This window comes from Stenella coeruleoalba (assembly GCF_951394435.1).
Source record: "Stenella coeruleoalba genome assembly, chromosome: 13".
Taxonomy (NCBI): domain Eukaryota; kingdom Metazoa; phylum Chordata; class Mammalia; order Artiodactyla; family Delphinidae; genus Stenella; species Stenella coeruleoalba.
The window spans coordinates 60,273,993-60,288,902 of NC_137159.1; the positions used below are offsets into that span (position 1 = coordinate 60,273,993).

At 43.4% G+C, this 14,910-nt stretch overlaps 1 protein-coding gene across 1 annotated transcript in view; it reads right to left on the bottom strand.

The window, feature by feature from the left end:
- The window catches only part of LOC307196044 (uncharacterized protein), a gene marked incomplete at its 3' end in the record, with an annotated part of 305,233 nt that overhangs the window by 82,098 nt on the left and 208,225 nt on the right, over nt 1-14,910 (bottom strand). The window lies entirely within an intron of this gene.

Here is a 14,910-nt window from a genome sequence, read left to right on the forward strand (position 1 = left end):
TTAACTAAAGTCTGAATAAAACACTTTATTCAGATTTCTTCAGTTTTTACCTAATATTCTTTTTCTGTTCCAGGATCCCATTCAGCACAACACATTACATGTAATTGTCATATCTCCTTAGGCTTTTCTTTGCTGTGACAGTTTCAAAGGCTTTCCTTGTTTTTGATAACTTTGACAGTTTAAAGGAGAATTGGTCAAGTATTTTGTAGAATGTCCCTCAGTTAGGAATTGTCTGATGTTTTCTCATGATTAGACTGTGCCTATGAGTTTCTGAGAGGAAGACCACAGAGATAAAGTGCCATTCTCATCAAATCATGTGAAGGCTACATATTGATATTATCAGTATGATGTATGACAGTTGACGTTGACCTTGATTATCTGGCTGAGATTGTGTTTGTTGGGTTTCTCCACTGTCAAGTTACTTTTCCCCTATCTTTTCATATTGTATTCTTTGAAAGGAAGTCACTATATGCAGCCCACAATTAAGGAGTGGGGAGTTATACTCTACTCTTTGACAGAGAAATATTTACATAAATTATTTGGAATTCATCTGCAGGGGAGATGTATCTATTGTCTCCTATTTATTTATTTATTCAATCATTTATTTATATCAGCATGGATTCATGGATATTTATGCTTTGAGTTATAACCCAACATTACTTTATTTTGTTGCTCAAATCGTTCCCACTTGGGCCATCCAGAGCTCTTTCAGTTGGCTCCTATGTCCCTTAAAATACTCCAGTCATTGTGGGGTTCTCTTGAGCACTTCCTTACTTTCTGGGACTACAAGATGCTCCAGGCTCATCTTGTATATTTCCTGCCCTAGTTCTAGAGTCAGAGATTTCTCCATGGAGCCCTAGTTCTTTTATGGGAGAATGGTATTAGAGACCATAGTCTGGGTGTGCTGGGAGCTACTGGGGTGTTGTCACTTGTAGGTCCTCTCAGCTAACACAGAAAGAATGTATATGTATTTATGTTAACATGTATAGATACATATATCTATAAATTTTTTATCTATCTATATCTATATTAAGCTAAATATAGGTTCATACTGATGTCTCCAACTGTAACCCAGTACCACATGGATCACCCTAGCTTTCTCCCCTTGCTTGTCTAGATCCTCTCCCCTATAGTGAGAAACCTGGCTCCCACCCTCAGCCATCCATTACTTAATTGCTCAATTCCAGTGCACTGTAGAGTACTTACATAATTGCTAGCCTGTAACCTTGTAGAAAATGACTTTATAAACTAGAGTGCTTCTGTATAATTCCTTTTGCCTTTAACTTTACAGACTCCACTTATTTCAAAATGTACTTAGGTCAGCATTTTTCCCCCACCCCCTTCAGTGAAATTGTTCATGCATTTATAATACAGTTAGATTCTTTTCTCATATTTTGTATTCCATCCTGGGATCCTACAACCTCCTAAATGTTTTTTTTAATTTGCACAATTAAGGTTCACCCTTTGTGCTGTAAAGTTCTATGGGTTTTGACAAGTGCATAGTTTCATGCACCTACCATTTTTACAGCATCATAAAAATAGTTTCACCATGCTAAAAAAATCCCCAGTGGTTTACCTATTCAACTCTTCTCTCACTCCAAGTGCCTGGCAACCACTAATCTATCCACCATCTCTATAAGAGTTTTACCTGTTCCAAGATGTCATATAAGTGGAATTATATAGTGTGTAGCCTTTGAAGACTAGCCTCTTTCACTTAGCAACATGCATTTAAGATTCATCCGTATCTTTGTGTGGTTTGATTGCTCTTTCAGTTGTATGACTATACCATCATTCGTTTAGCCATTCATCTACTGAAGGTTGCTCCTAGTTTTAGGCATTTATGGATAAAGCTGCTATAAATACTCTCATGCTGGTTTTTGTGTGGACATAAGTTTTCAACTCAGTTGGGTAAATATGTAGGAGTGTGATTGCTAGGTCCTATGGAAAGACTATGTTTAACTTTGTGAGAAACTGCCAAACTGTTTTCCAAAGTGGCTGTTACCATTTTTAATTCACACCAGCAATGAATGAGAGTTCCTGTTGCTCCACATCCTTGCCAGCAAATGGTACTGTCAGTTTTCTAAACTTTAGCCATTCTAATAAGTGATTGGCTACTTTTTAAAAATATTAAAAGCTTGTCAGGAGTGGGGAATAAAAGTTAAAAACTAAACAAGAAATCTGAGTCACTAGCATTGAGAGCAGTTTTGAAATAGCTCAGGCTACAGGAGAAGAGGTGTACTTCTTTGGGGTCATGTTAGAAATGGCTGTAGAGGGGACTTCCTTGGTGGCACAGTGGATAAGACTCCATGCTCCCAATGAAGGGTGCCCAGGTTTGACCCCTGGTCAGGGAACTAGAGCCCACCTGCAGGCTGCAACTAAGAGTTCTCATGCCACAACTAAGGAACCCACAAGCTGCAACTAAGACCCGGTGCAACCAAATAAATACATAAATATTTAAAAGAAAAAATAATAAATCCAGTAGAAATAATTTAAAAAAAAAGAAATGGGTGTAGAAACCATCAACTTGTTTCCTCCATTCAGCTTTAGCTCCTCTGTCCTCCAACCTCAAACAAGAGAGCAAAAAAGATGTGTGGGCTAATAAGTAAATGAGAGAGACAGACTGACAGAGACAGAAACAGAGACAGTGAGAGAGAGAGATGCAGAAAGTAACTTCTCAGAACACAGGAGAATATCAACTCCAAACCAAAGTGAAAAATATGCTCAGGGGCTTCCCTGGTAGTGGTGGTTGAGAGTCCGCCTGCCGATGCAGAGGACACGGGTTCATGCCCCGGTCCGGGAGGATCCCACACGCCGCGGAGCGGCTGGGCCCGTGAGCCATGGCCGCTGAGCCTGCGCGTCCGGAGCCCGTGCTCTGCAACGGGAGAGGCCACAGTAGTGAGAGGCCCGCGTACCGCAAAAAAAAGCCAAAACACGCTCAGTAAGGGAAGAGAGGGCTGTCATCTGGGTAGAGAGGACAATCCTAGAAACACGGATGGCTCCTTTTTGTAAAGGTACCTGGGGTGTGTTTTAGTCAGGTGTGGTAAGACACGCAGACATGAAAAAAACTGTCCTGAAGGTTTTTATAGTCATAGATCCCTAGACACAGGAGCCATGGCACACCATGCAGACAACATGGGGAAGCACCAGGGCCTAACAGAAGGAAGAGGAACAAGGGGGAAGAACATGAGTGAAAGACTGTATCATGACTTCCACAGGAAAGGCAAGGCAAGGCAGGGTACGCAGGTTTAGGATGGGCTAGTTTGAGTCATTTCAGTGGGCTCTGGGTTGGGGGTGGGAGGTCTCGTTTTCTGGTATCTGGTCTTCAGCTTCTTGGGGCAGGGGGATGGTGGGCTCCCATTGAGAGCCCTTTGGGAGCCTGATCTAAAGGGGGTGGCTGGCGTATGTCCTTTGGATTGGTTGATGTGCATATAAAAGACGTGTTCCCAGGACTTCCCTGGCGGTCCAGTGGTTAGGACTCTGCGCTTCCACTGCAGGGGACACGGGTTCGATCCCCGGGGAACTAAGATCCAAAAAAAAAAGAAAAGAAAAAAGATATGTTCCCATGCAAGCTGTTTGCTGTCTCTGGGAATTAGCTAACCCTGAGAGGGGCAGTCCCTTCCAGTATCTGCATGGCCGCAAGATGTCAAAGCATCAGAATAAAAAGATATGCTTAATACACTCCACCTTGCAAAGTCTTTATTGTTGGGTCTATTTTTACTGGTGCCACCTGAGACTGTCCTCAGTCTCTTCCCCCTTGACCTCCCTGCTTCCTGAGGTCTAAACAGTGTATGCCTCTCAAGATGCTTGGGGTAACCTCTCCTTCAAATCCTAGTAAGATGAGGCTGCTTCTGGTACGGATGGCTCCTGCACACCTGTTTTGTACTTCATGCTTTGCAAGGCATGTCAAGTGCACCTGTTGTATGGTCCCATGCAACCCCCTGGAGGTGAGAGATTCTTCTTTCCCATTTACTCCCATTGAATATTTCTCAAGTCTTTCCACTTGCCTAAGAATCTCAGTATTTGCAGATCTCCCTTATCCATTTTTTATCATCTGTTTTCCTTTTTCTTTTCCCAGCTGTATGTGCTACTGTTCCTCCTGGGCCACTTCTGAGGCTTTATCCATTCAACACACATTTGTTGCACATGGGCTCTGTGACAGGGCTTGTTCCAGGTCCTAGGGACACAGAGACAAACAAGACTATCCTTGTGGGGTAGGAAAAACACTTTGAGGTTTTTTTCTTTTTGAGGTTTATACTTTTTTTTGAGGTTTGATAATGTGCCAGTCACATTCATAAGAACTGTTTCACTTAATCTTCCTATTGTGTTTTTTTTGCTTGTTTTTCTTTATGGGCGGCCGCACCATGTGGCATGTGGGATCTTAGTTCCCTGACCAGGGATCAAACCCATGCCCCCTGCATTGGGAGCTCGGAGTTTTAACCACCGGACTGCCAGGGAAGTCCCTATTTCACTTAATCTTGATACCCTCTCTCAAGATGAGTTCTATGATACCATTCTTACAGATGAACAACACCATTCTTACAGATAAAGCACTAAGTCTTCGAGAGCTTAAGCAGGAACCCCAAGGTCACACAACTAGCCAATGGAGAGCTGGGGTTTGAACCCTGGTGTCTGACTCCAGAGTACACAATTTTCACCTTGATGCCATTGGTCCCTCCAGAGACATTATTCATAGCACTTTCCCATCCTAATCCTTGCAGGGATGAGCCTCTTTTTCCAAATAAAATCAAAATTATTTAGCAAAAAGTAACAATAACAACAACTTTCTAGACTTAGAAGCCTTTGCCACTAATTAACTGGATGATCTTGAGAACGTCGCTAACTTTTTCTAGGCTTCCATTTCCTCTGCTGTAAAACAGGGCAGGGGCAGAATTAGTGACTTCTAAGGTCCCATTAAGCTCCAATGTTCTTTTAATCAATCAGACATGTCTGCAGGACTATTTTGGAGAACTGTTTGCTTTGAGATGGAGAAGGAAAGCCAGGAAAGGCTTGGTGCTCGCCCGGTGACAAAAAACACCACAGCATCTTCTTAGCTAGTGTTTCTCTGTCAAAACATGTTTTTTAGTGTTGCAGATTCAGCCTATTAAAACCATTGTGTGCTGGCACCAAGGGTAACATAGAAGCGAGCCAATGCATTTTAAAGACATTTGTAGAATACAAACACCAACTAAGACCAAGGCACTGCTGCCACAGTGGCTGAACTCACAAGGGAAATCCCGGGACCCATCCCACCACGGCACCTTCGTGAACTCCCCTCTGCTGGCTACCCCAAGGCCAACCACAGCCTGGTAACACGGCCCCAACAACCAGCCAACCTCGGCTCTGTCGTGTTCTTGAGTTCAGCCGTGTTTCCCAGCCTCTGCACGTTCCTCATGCCATTCTCACTGTCGAATTACCCACCTTCCCATCTTCACGTATGTATTAGCTTGTTAGGGCTGCTATAAAAAAATCTGGGTGGCTTAAACAACATGCACCTGTTTTCTCCCATTTTAGAGGCTGGAAGTCCAAGATCAAGATGCAGGCGGGGCTGCTTTCTTCTAAGGCCTCTCTCCTTGTTTTGCAGATGGCCGCTTTCCTGCTGTGTCATCAGAGGGCCTTTACTCTGTGCGTGATCCCTGATGTCTTTTCCTTTTCTGATAAGTACACCAGTCATATTGGCTTAGGGTCCACACATAAGACCTCATTTAGCCTTAATTACCTCTTTAAAGAGCCCCGCTCCAAGTACTGACACATTCTGAGGTGTTGGGGATTAGGACTTCAAGGTACGGATTTCGAGGTGACACGACTCAGCCCATAACAACGCTGGAATCCTACCCATTCTTCTCATCCCTCCTCATGTGTTTTCACGAAGCCTGGAATTTAACCAGTTGGAGCCTCTCCTTCCTTGTAACAACTTTGCTCCAGTCCACCCCTTAACAAAAGTCCCTAGTGGAGTGTAAGCTCCTTGAACAACAGAACGATGTCTTGTTTTATAAACTATGTCTTATGTTATTATATCCCCCAATTGCATATAGTTTAATGCTGTATTCAGAGTAAAAACTCAACAAATATTCAGTAGGAGAACTGATAAACTGTGGTACATCCAGACAATGGAATGTTATTTAGTGCTAAAAGGACATGAGCTATCAAGCCATGAAAAGACATGGAGAAAACTGAAATGTATATTACTAAGTGAAAGAAGCTAATCTGAAAAGGCTACATACTGTACAATTCCAACTATATAACATTCTGGAAAAGGCAAAACTATGGAGAGAGTAAAAAGATCAGTTGTTGCCAGGAATAAGGGGGAAGGGATGGATGAATAGGTGAAGTACAGCTGATTTTTAAGGCAGTAAAACTATTCTGTATGATACTATAATAGTGGATTCAGGTCATTGTATATTTGTCCATACCCACAGAATGTACAACACCAAGAGTGAACTCTAACACAAACTGTGGACTGCTGATAAAGATGTGTCAATTCAGGTTCATTGACTGTAATAAATGTACTACTCTGCTGCAGGATGTTGATACGGGGGGAGGCTGTATGAGTGTGGGAGCAGAAGGTATATGGAAGCTCTATGCACTTTCTACGTGATTTTGCTGTGAACCTAAGACTGCTTTAAACAATAAAGAAAAAACCTCAACAAATATATTTTTTAATCAAATTGAATTTTCTGCACAGCCCTCACACATCTGTAAGTCTGGGTATGACTTTCATCTTTCTGTGGAAACCCTGTTTTCTTTTATAGCTAACTAGGTCTTTAGCCTGACAAGGGATAACAAAGCAATTAAGGAAGAGAATAGTGTCTGAGATTTGCTCATTCCTCCATCTAAAATCCTAATATTTGGACTTCCCTGGTGGCGCAGTGGTTGAGAGTCCGCCTGCCGATGCAGGGGACATGGGTTCGTGCCCCGGTTCGGGAATATCCCACATTTCGCGGAGAGGCTGGGTGCGTGAGCCATGGCCGCTGAGCCTGCACGTCCGGAGCCTGTGCTCCGCAATGGGAGAGGCCACAACAGTGAGAGGCCCAAGTACCGCAAAAAATAAATAAATAAAATAAAATCCTAACATTTGGGTATTGCAAGACAGCATGAACCTCAGAGTAGGCAGCCCACTTCCCAATCAATGTTAACTATACTCCAAGGTGCTGTAAAACCTTGATTAGCCAGAATTAGCTATGCTAAAGGACCAGAGTTCTAGTTCACTGGTTCTATGGCTCCTGAGTGGGTCCTCCCTCCCAAGCCTGGCCTCCTTGGAAGAAAGCACAGCATTCTCTGAGGATAGTAGTGTTCACTCATTGTTGCCGTGACCTGGGTGTCTGCTTCTGGGGTCTAATGCTAAAGAAATAAATGTTAGAATCCACTGTAAGTGTAGCTGCTGGCAAAGGACAAATATCCAGAGAAGCTGGGCCTTTGAGCAGACACAGGGACAGCAGAAAGTTCCTTATAGTGGGACAGAGAGGAGGAGGAGGAGGGGCAAGGGAGAGAAGGTCAGAGGAGGCTGGAGATGAACCTCAGATCCTTCACCACCACGAAATTCAGCAATGTGGGGGGAGAAGTCCACGTGACTGGGAGGGCACCAAGTGCTGGATCCTCCCTGACACCCTCTATGGAGGCCATTTACCAGGTTGTGAAGATCTGTGCCTAGTGTAGGTACACTTAGACCACATGCTTCAGCCCTGTACAATGCAAAGTCCAACGATCACCCTATACTAAGACTAACTTCAAATGCCACCTCCTCCATCAGGCCACCCTGATCACTCCAACTGGAAGCAATCTCTCCACTTACTCATCATCTTGCCATAGTTTCAACTGTGTTTCTTGGAGCCCATGAGAGTCAGAAGGAAGTTTCAGGAAACTCCTTAGTGAAAGGGTAGAGGGCTAGGAGGGGAAGGGCTCCCCACTACAGGTCAACCAGAACAGCTGCACTTTTGCCTATAACATATACCAAGGTCCTTCTTACAATTCCATTTAAAAAGGAAAAACCTTTAAAACCACTAATGTACAGTGAAATAGCAGTATCCATCCTAGATAATCCAGATGGTCTCAATTTAGATACATGTTGTCCCATTGTCAGATAACATGTCAGAACATGTGTCCCTATTTGGCATTTGTAAAATATCATGGAGCTGATGACATTTATCACATAGTGTCTTGGATTATAGTTACTTGTATGCTTGTTTTATCACCTCAACAAATTATAAACTGCCCAAGTGTAGGCAGCATAATTCTTCTTTGCATCCTTTAGAGTACCTGTCACAGCGCCTTATACTCCGGTGTTCAACATGTATATGTTGCATAACAATAAGAATGTTAGGTCGCATTCACTATCAAGCAGATTTATGCAGCAGGTCCTGAGAGTTACAGCATAATGGAATGAATGCGCACAATTCTTATCTTTGCTTTCTAGACAGATCCACAACTAGAAACAATTTAAAGATAGGACTTTACAAACCAAAAAGGAGTCTTAGACCACTCTAGGAACAGAGATTTTAATATAGGGCCACAAAGGAGACAGCTACCTTTGAAAAAGCTCAGCATTCAGTGTTCACTTGATAAATCTCACAGCATTTCTGGGCTTAGGTACAAAACATAGGGTTACCATGTGCTGATTCTTGTGTGGGTGCCTAATTTGCATAACATGTCCTTCTGCTCAGACAAGTGACTGGACCACAGCCAGGAGCATCTAGATGTCCCTGGAAGGTTAAGATGAAGGCCTCTGGAACACAGCTTTCATATTGAGTCAAGTAGGTTTGGAAAGATGACAGAAACATAGGTCAGTGCAAGAGCAGTGCCAGCATTACTGGCCCAATTCCTTGGCACCGTGTGGGCCCCCAATAAATTCACGTTGAATGTGTGAAATGGCTCCCCTCCCCTCCTTCTCCAGTTCAGTCAGCAGTCAGGCAGCTCAAAGCACTCTCACGGGCACACGTCTAGCTATCTATTATCCTCCTTGAGGAAACTACCACAACCATTGCTTCTACAGCGCTGAGGACAAAGGCTAGCAAGTGGGCTTCAGAGCATCCACAATGCCAGGTGGGAGAGGCGTGCTGATGAGTCTGGTCCATCAGCAGAGTGAGCTGCAGCAAAGGGGGCTGAGCCTGAGCCTAACTGACCTTGGGACCCTAGCAGGAGATTATTGTCAGATGTGGTTTTCAAACATCCCTATAAAATGTTCTCTGTGAAGTAAATGTAAAGACTGTCCTGGATGTCCCCCACTGCACATTTCCTGGTTTTCTGTGTGCCAGTCCAAATTAAGCGACCTGCAATAAGCCCATCAGAAGATGGTCTGTCCTTTGTGCACAGGAACTTCTGACACTGGGTAAAACAAGAAAGGTGACACAAGAAAGGCAGAGATGCTGAAGGCATTATGTACCTGCAGGGTAGGAGTATGTTTGGTGCCTGTGTTGGGGGGAGGTATATGGGTACCTGTCCTTCCATGTAAGTGCATAAATGCATGTAGGAGAGCAGGAGAAATGGGGGTGTCATTGCAGACCTCTCTCTTCCCCTCTCTTTTTTCAATTTGTTTCTCACTAGCCCAGAACATTAACAGACAAAATTTTACTTCCTGCTCATCTTATAATCCCTGTCATAGTTCTATAATGTTCTTTTTGGCAGGTACCAAATTGGATGAATAAAGAAACTTTGACAATGCAACAGTCTGGATTTGATACCAGGTATACAAATGAAGACGCATCAGAGAAAGAATTAGCAGGGATTGAAATCTATACAAACCAAGTTTTCACTGTCTGCATGACCTTGAATGAATCACACACCTTGCTCTAGTTCATTCAATAAAGCATTCTTTGATTCAAAAATATTTATCATGTGCCAGGTATCTGTACTAAGCTCTGAGAACATGTTCATTTACTCACTTGACAAATATTCATTAAGTCCCTACTATGTGCCAAGCACTGATCAAGTTGTTGGGATGCAGCTGTGAATAAAACAAAGTTTTTGCCCTCATAGAGCTTACATTCTAGTGATGTGGGGTAGAGGAGAAAATAAACAAATAAATATACAATCTGTTGAATGATAAGTGCTATGAATAAAGGGGGGTAAAGAGATAAGAAGGACCATGAGTGAAATTTTACACAGTCAGTCCTAGGTATTGGTTCCAGGATGACCTAAAGATAACAAAATCCCAGGACGCTCAAGTTCCTTATATAAAATAGCATAGTATTTGCATATAACCTACATACATCCTCCTGTATACTTTAAATCATCTCTGGATTACTTGTTATACCTAATACAATATAAATGCTATGTAAATAGTTGCCAGTGTGTGGCAAATTCAAGTTTTGGTTTTTGGAACTTTCTGGAATTTTTTTGGGGGGGGAATATTTTCAATCCATAGTTAGTTGAATCTGCAGATGCAGAATGTGTGGAGGTGAAAGGCTGACGTATAGGACGTGTTCAAAGCCTCTGGGGAGCTAACATTTAAGCAAAGACTTGAAAGAATCTAAGGAGGGAGACATACAGCTCTCTGGAGAAAGAGCACATCACAAAGAATATAATAGGAATGACTCCTCACTATACACAAAAGGCTTTTAAGTTGCCTTAAATCCCTTCTGGAAAGAGACAAACTGTAAATCAATCCTAAGGGCCTCACCTACCCAACATGGACAAACAACCTAAGATGAGGAAGAATGAGATGAATGTCAAAGGGTTTTTAAGCCTGGAAGGCTATTTAAATATTGATATTAGGTAATGTTTTTTATTAGTCACTGGTTTCCAGTCAAAAATCAAGTCCAAGTATGCAGCTATATTTGAAGGCCTTACCCCCAAGTAAAATTGGTGCTGCCTGAGTTCAAAAGCCAATTCAAATGCCAAGAGTCCTCCTAGGATTTGGTAGTTCACTGTCTAACCTGCTCAGAACTGTATGCTAGGCCTGTAGTCTGCATGCTCACACCATCTCATATATACTATTTCCTGCTGCATTTGATTAGGCGAAAGTGAAATCTCCTAACCGAGATGTGACCTGACGTTCTTTATTTACAGGGAAATCACTGGTTAGAAAATTCCTCAGCTTTTGGCAACTGTTCAGCCAAATTCATTAGCACAGGTTAACTTTATTCCCAGGACTGGTGCAATTCTATTTGGGTAGCAAGGAGGGGAATCCTCCAGCTATAAGGACATTCTTGTTCAAAATGTTCTAAACTTCCAGTTTCTCTTACATTTTTCCTTAAATCTAACTTGGCGGGGCAGGGAGGGGGGATAATCGAGAACATACACACAAGAATTCAGTCTGAATGTGGCATTTTGGAGGAAAACCCCAGCTGAGTACACACCAGTGTGTTTCAGCTTTGCTACAAGAGAAATAGTTATGCATTGTACATGAACTATAAGACATTTTTTGTAAACCTTACTTTTAAATGTTTGAATTTCAGGACTTAAAATGTTCCATGTGTTTAGTATTTCTTGTTCAGCTAGACTAAAGAAAAGTGGTTGAAAATTCAGTCTCAGCATATGTATATTTCAGGAATGTTTAATATGTTACTATTTCTGGAGCTATGGAGTTTGTGAACATGGCTTTTACATTCATCACTGGTTGTAGTCAAGGGTCACTTATTCAATATGTATTTATTGAGTACCTACTATGTGCCAGCCCCCACTTTGGGTATGCAAGATACAACAGCAAAGAAAGTCCACAAATTAGAGGAAGCAGACCATAAATGAATCTATAAGTAAATATAACATAATGTCAGGTAATGAAGAAATTCTTCCTGCTTTAAGCAGGGAAAGGGAATGTGGGTGGTGCTGCTATTCCAGAGGAATAGCCTCTCCTCTGAAGTCTCATTTGAATAAAGACCTTAAGGGATCCTTTTGGTTTTGGGGGAAGAAGTACCCAGGCATACGGAGTGCCCCAGGCACTCCTGGAGTTCCTGGAAAAGCCTGGAGGCCATGTGGCCAGGGCAGAGTGAGTGAGAGGGAGAGCTGGTCATTGGAAATGAGGTCTTTCATAGAACCATATGTCAGAGGGTTCCTGGTTGCCCCCAAAGTGGAAGAACCACTGAACCCACAGTCCAGTTTCATTTTTTGGAGGTCCAAACAGTGATAATGAATTGCAAGGAGACTGTGCTATCAATCTACAATCTCCTCATTAAGCTTCATCTTACTCCGTATAAAAATTGGTATCTGTTGTTTTCTCTTCTGGACCAATTTACCCATGCATTTCTCCCCCTTGAAACACCCTTCTTGACTCCTCTCCCTGTTCAGTCTCTCCCATATTTCAAAACTTAATTTAAGCTCTGCCTCCTGTAAGAATCCTTCCCTAACTCTTCTGGGTGACACTCAGCAGCTCTTCTGACACTGTGACCGGAGGTTTTACTTAGGACTTCCTCGCCATCAATAGATTGGTGTTCAGGGGAACCCTGAAATTGAATGCGAAAGAGTTTGTGTAATCCTCCATGCGTGTTTTCACAAGCGTGTTCATAAGTCCCATGAGATTTTAAAATGAGTCTGTGACTTAAAAGATTGAGATCCACTCCTTTTGACCAGTGCTTCTCACACATCAAATGTGCACATGAACCATCTACATTTCATTAAAATGAAGATTCCAGTTCAGTAGCTCTGGAGTGAGGTTTGGTGCTGCTGGTCCCAGGACCATACTTAATGGCAAAAGGCTAGAATATTTTATTCTGCACTTGTCTGCATACACTGGCTTGTTGCTCCCTACCTCCTAAGTAGATTGCAGGTTTCTGCTAATACTTCTTGGCTCTTCTCCCACAGCAGGGACTAGAAAAATAGCCCATCGTTGGACCTGACAGATGCTTGCTCTACAGATATAAGTACACTAATTGAAACTAATTAAAATAGATTCTCTGTGTTCACTTTCTTAGTCTCACTTAGTTTTCTAAGGTAACCACCTGTTTTTCAAGGTGCTGAACTTTTCTGTAACCCGGAGCAGAATCTCAGAACTCCTAAAATCTTCCTAAAGCAAAGTTTTTCTCTCTCTTCCATATTGAAATAAAAATCCACCAAACCCAAAAGACATCATGGTACAGGAAATGCCTCGTTTGGAAGGATAATCCACTATATAAGGGCATTCTCCCTCACTGGAAATGTTCAGTACCAAGATGTCCAGTGCAAATAAATAATGTGGAACATCAAAGAAGCCAGGATAAATCAAATCACCACCACTAGGCCCTTGAAGGGGTAGGTTCCAGATAAACTGTTTAGAGCCCAGAAGTGAAGTCTCATAAAGAAAGGGCAGAGAGGGAAGGTCTCTAGAAGTTAAGGAACGGTGTAGAAAAGTGAAAATGGGGTTTGGGAATAAAATTGCTACCTCAAAAAACTTTCCACTCTATATTTGCATAAGCTGTAAAACAAGTTACTTAGTCATGTGGAAATAAAGTGTTTTTAACAGCATCTAATGACACAGCAAATGAAAAAAAATTTTTTACATGCAAGACACACGTGTAAAGAATGTGTGTGCGGGGCTTGCCTGGTGGCGCAGTGGTTGAGAGTCCGCCTGCCGATGCAGGGGACACGGGTTCGTGTCCCAGTCCGGGAAGATCCCACATGCCACGAAGCGACCGGGCCTGTGAGCCATGGCCGCTGATCCTGCGTGTCTGGAGCCTGTGCTCCGCAACGGGAGAGGCCACAACAGTGAGAGGCCCGCGTACCGGGAAAAAAAAAAAAAAAGAATGTGTGTGCGAAAGGAATTTTTCATGTGGTATTTAATAAATATATATACATATTATTTGTACTTATAAAAATACTATGTGCAATGAAAGCTATGCATAAATATTTATAAAATAACTTTATCTAAGTAGGCCAGTAACATTTAATATTTTTCAATAAATTCATACATAAAATATATACATTAGTGCCAAATGGAACATATATTTTGAAATATGAACCCCTAGTAAAACTCTTAGGAATCTGGAGTAAAATTCAGGTATCTGCCAAAGGAAACTTCGGAGTAGCTGTCATTTGAAGAAAAGAAACGATGCTGGGTCTCTTATCTTCATGGATTGTTTTGCTTGTCATATTTCTAACATCACTTCAGCTGAATTTTGTATTTGACTTCCAACTTCATGGCCATTTGACCTGCCAACTATTATTTTCTTTGAGGCTTTTAACACTCCACCCAAGTATTTTGCTTTCCAGAACAGCTGTGTCCGTTTCCTTTTCACTTCACCTTAACATCAGACAAGGTTTACAACATAGGCTTAATATGCATCCTTCAAGGTTGCAGACAGACCCAGGGGCGTCGCTGTGATGACCTGAAGCTGATACCGCTCTGGAAAGTCAAGGTCCCCTGGAGGATCGCTCTTTGTGCCAGGATTTCCGTTCAACCTGAGAATCCCGGGGCTGGGGTCGGGCCCTGAGAGCCCGACTCTCCAGGGTTCCAGTCCCCTCCCCAGGCCGAACGTGCGGGCTGGGACCTTAACGACCGGAAAACACCGCCGTTTCCTGTCGCCTACTCATTCCCCAGGCCGAAGACTCGAGGAGGAAGAGACGGAGACGGATTAAGAAAATTAATTAACCGGCTCCACGTTCGGCCTCCGGGCGAAGGGGCTGGGCGCGCAGCGGGCGCAGGTGCCGCCCAGGGCTGAATTTTACGGTCCAGGGCCAGCCACTGCGCCACTTGCGCCCCGTCGCTCGTCCGGGGGCGGCCGCCACCCGCTTGCCCCAGCTTTAGGCAGATCTCTTTTAGGGACCCCGCGGGAGAGGAAACGCCTCCCCCTGGACTGGAAAAACCTGCAGCGTCGGCTGTTCGCTTGCCCCTGCTCAGCCAGCAGCCCCTGGCGTCTCCAGTGCGCCAAATCCACTCTCCGGGTTTTGGCGGCAGCTCCAAGGGGATCAAGCTGGAAACTGTCAGAACACGACCCTCCCCCCCAAACTGGGGCTTCGAGTGGCCCGGGGGCCCGAGGCCGGGCCGGGGCGGCGCGGTCAGGTGGC